General features: G+C 34.2%; 1 pseudogene; it reads right to left on the bottom strand.

Annotated features, from left to right (window-relative positions):
- LOC102846055 overlaps positions 1-3,814 on the bottom strand; it is a 90,808-nt pseudogene that overhangs the window by 82,495 nt on the left and 4,499 nt on the right.

Below are 3,814 nucleotides of genomic sequence, written 5' to 3'. Positions count from 1 at the left end.
GAATATATGATTAGGTATTATTGTCATGACAAGAGTCCAGAATCAAAGCTGCATAGTGGAGTGGACTAAGGTGTGTGGGGGGGTGGGGTGGGGGGGAAATATATAACAGTGAAAATTTTTTGGGGTTTTTTGGGGGAGTTTTTTTTTTTTAGCTTTTCAAAGAGAAAAGCAAGCTGGGCGGTGAGGGGAGGAGTGAGCAGGGAGAAAAATGCAACAATGAATAAATGGAAATCCAAAGTCTCTGTAAACTTTCATTAAAATAAATGTTTTAAAACGTTAAAAAATAGTTTTTTAATTTTATTACCAGCACATCTTCACATTTTTTTAAATTTAGGCAAAATAACATTATTGTGGGGTAGATGATTGAAAAATATAAAAATTATCTTAGAAATTCAATCAACTATGTGACACAATATTTTGGAAAACTTTAATTTTCTTTTTTTGTTAATGTTCTGTGCTGTTGACTCAAAACTGCATAGCTACTGTCCAGTGGTTTTCAGAGACAGTAAATCACATGGGAGTGATTTACTTTGAAAGATTCACTTATATTTGTCATGTGAAACAGCTGGTGGATTAAAACTGCCTGCCTTTGGTTTGGCAGTGTACTCCACTAAGAAAGAAGTAACCTACAGTAAAAAAAAAAATTACTAAATCTTTTAACTTGCTTTCTGAATCAAAAGATGAAATCTTTCCCATCTTTTTAAAGTATATGTATTTTTATTTGTGTATTTCTGTCACTCTCAATTTAGGAAAAAATAACAATTGTATAGTAATGTATAGCTGATAAATTTCCCAAAAAGATTTGGTGCTGATTTTAAACTACCAAATTAATTCTATATGTTATTAAAGTGGCTTATCTCATTTCTATGAGGCATCTGAAGTTCTTGTTAGTTAGGATTAACTCTTTTGGAAAGTATTGATAAAAAGTATTTAGTTAAAAAATTTCCTAGCTGTATTTCAACTTGAACATATGTCTGAACTTAATTATTCTGCTGACTGTTATTAGTTTCTCTAAATTCAGTTAATATTTGATAATTATGTTAACAGCACTGAGTTAAGTTCTATGAAGTTATGTGTAATATAATCAGAACTATGTTTTCTATTTCTTACAATATCAAAAGAATACTTTATTAAATGGGAGTCTGTATTATATTTGATTTTAGTAAGATTTAAAATTGTTTCTGTTGCTGAAAATATTTGATTGGAAGCAAGTTCAATATAGGTTAATGAGAAATTTTCCTGAAAAATTAAAAGAAAGCCTTCTGCTTTAAAAATTCCTTTTCTTTTTATTTTTTGTTTGACCTAAAAAGAAACAAGTTTACTTTTCATTTCCTGATAGCTATATTTGATGGCCTAAGCTACAGAAATATCCAGTAATATAAGAGGAGGAAATTATCATTGATGTAAAATAACACAAAAAGAAACAATAATGTTTATATTTTATATTAGTAGGGAGATTCACAATATATATCATACTTCCCTGCATGATCTTTCTGACCGATTAGAACTAGAATAATAAAAATGGATGGAAGTTGAATGAATAAGGTTGATCACTCGTGATAAACAGAATAATGCTCCTCCAAAAGGCACTCGGTTCAAGCCCACTAACTGCTTTGTCAAGAGAAAGATGAACAATCTCCTCCTTTGCAAGGTACTGCTTCTAAAAACCTGCCAGAGAGTCAGCTACGGGTCAGTTCTAAAACAAGATTGTTTTAGGGCTCTGATGGCTTAGTGTAAGAAGTTATACTACAACACTGAAAACATGAGGTTCAACTCCACCAGCTGTTCCACAGGAAAAGAATGGGCAGTCTCCTCCTATGAGATTTACAGTCTCTACAAACCCACTGGAGGGTAGCTATGATTTGGTTCTGATTCAAACAACAAGAAGGTTATTCTAGTCCTAATTCCAGAACCTGTGAATATGTTATTTCTCATGGCAAAGAGTAATTAAACTAGAAGACAAAATTAGTGACTAATCTACTACACTTAACATAGGGAAATATCCTGAAGAAAAACAATAGAATCACAAGGGTTAAGTGTGGAAGAAGATGGCAAAGAAAAGTCAGAGGAATATATTGTGGTATGGGAAGGCCTGCAATTTTTTGCTTTGGAGATGGAGGAAAGAGACCACAAGTCGAAGACTGCAGCTGAAAAAAAGCAAAGAAGCAGATGATTTTCTAGAACCTTTAGAAAGGATTACAGACCTGTCAAAACCTTGATTTTTTTTTCTCCACTGACAGACTTGTATCACGTGTCCAATATGCAAAACTATGAGATAATACATTTGTTTTCATATAGCCATTAATACTACCACAGTAACAGAGAAATAATACAAATGTTGGTACCTGAATTGGAGTGTTAGTATAACAAAATACTGAAGTGAGATTGATAGTGAACTGAGACTAGAAGAATTTTGAGAATGACAGAAAAGAATTTAGCTTATTCTGAACAGGCAGTGGAAATATGGATTTTAGGGATCTTATTAATAAGGCCTCAAAATCATGATGGGCATTGATTGTGTATTCAAATCAAATGAAATTCTTGACATCTTTAATATTTTCTCCATTTACCATGAAAGGATTTGCCAGTTGAAAGAATTTTTGTTTTTGTTATGTTGAGGTATAATCCATACTGAAAGCCTAATTGCTTCTTGTCTTTTTTTTTCTTCTTCCACTTTCAGCCAAGTTGTGCCACCTGTATATCCTTGGTGGTTAATGAATCTTCCCGCAATCCTGATGCTATGTTTCCTTTGCATATAGTTAAACATCTTGGATTAGTTTTTAAGAAAACTAATTGAGTAAGTATTGTGAAAAAATACAATCCTGACAGATATCATTCCTGATTTTCTTTTTTAAGTTTTATACTATAATTTGAGTGAGGATTCATAAAACAAATTAACTTTTTACTGAACCATTCACATGTATTTTGTCCTATAACAAATGAGTAGGACCTAAAGCTTTTGCTGCAGAAGATCAATGACTGCAGTCTTCAATATGGATCGATGCTTAACATCAAGAAACAAAGATTCTCACCACTGGGACAATTAGGCAGCACCATGGCAGTGGAGAAGACGTTGAGGCTGTTAACAATTTCAACTTGCTCAGCTCCACAATCTATGCTCTTCGCACCAGCAGTTGGGAAATAAGAGAAAAAAAAAGAAAAACAAAACAAAAAAAAACAATTGCACAGGAGAAGTCCGCTATCATGGACCTCTAAAGAGTGTTGAGAAGGTGCGCCTCATACGCCCCATAGTCTTCACATTTGCATGCTATACATGAGAGAGCTGGACAATGAGTAAGGATGACAGGAGAATAATTGATGTTGTTGAGTTGTGGTACTGGCTAAGAGTATTGAATATACCATGAACTGCCAGGAAAACAAATAGGTCTATCTTCGAGAGGGTGAAACAAAGTTTTTCCTTGTAGGCAATTATTCTGAAACTCCGCCTCACATACTCTGGGAATGGGGCCAGGAGGGACCAGTCCTTGGAGAAGGACATCATGTTTGGAAAAGTGGAAAACAGTGCAGGAGAGAAAGACCTCAACTGAGATGGATGGATACAGTAATTGGGGCAATGGGATTAGGTGTGGTGGGGTCAGTGAGAATGGCTCAGGATAGGGCAGAGTTCAGATCTGTTGTAGATAAGGTGCCATGAGTCACAAGCAACTTGATGGAGCCTAACAAGAACAACAATGTAATGAAACTTTTCCTTGCCTTTTCTGTAATTAGATTTCTATTAATCCTTTATCCCTTCATGTCTGTCTTTAGTGAGAGTTGCCTTGAGCATCTCTTTTTGAATATCCTCTTTTTTTTT

This window comes from Elephantulus edwardii, unplaced genomic scaffold, assembly GCF_000299155.1.
Source record: "Elephantulus edwardii isolate Elephantulus edwardi_28Jun2011 unplaced genomic scaffold, EleEdw1.0 scaffold00023, whole genome shotgun sequence".
Taxonomy (NCBI): Eukaryota; Metazoa; Chordata; class Mammalia; order Macroscelidea; family Macroscelididae; genus Elephantulus; species Elephantulus edwardii.
Note: the sequence above shows the minus strand (reverse complement) of the source record. Positions and strands in the feature narration are given on the sequence as shown.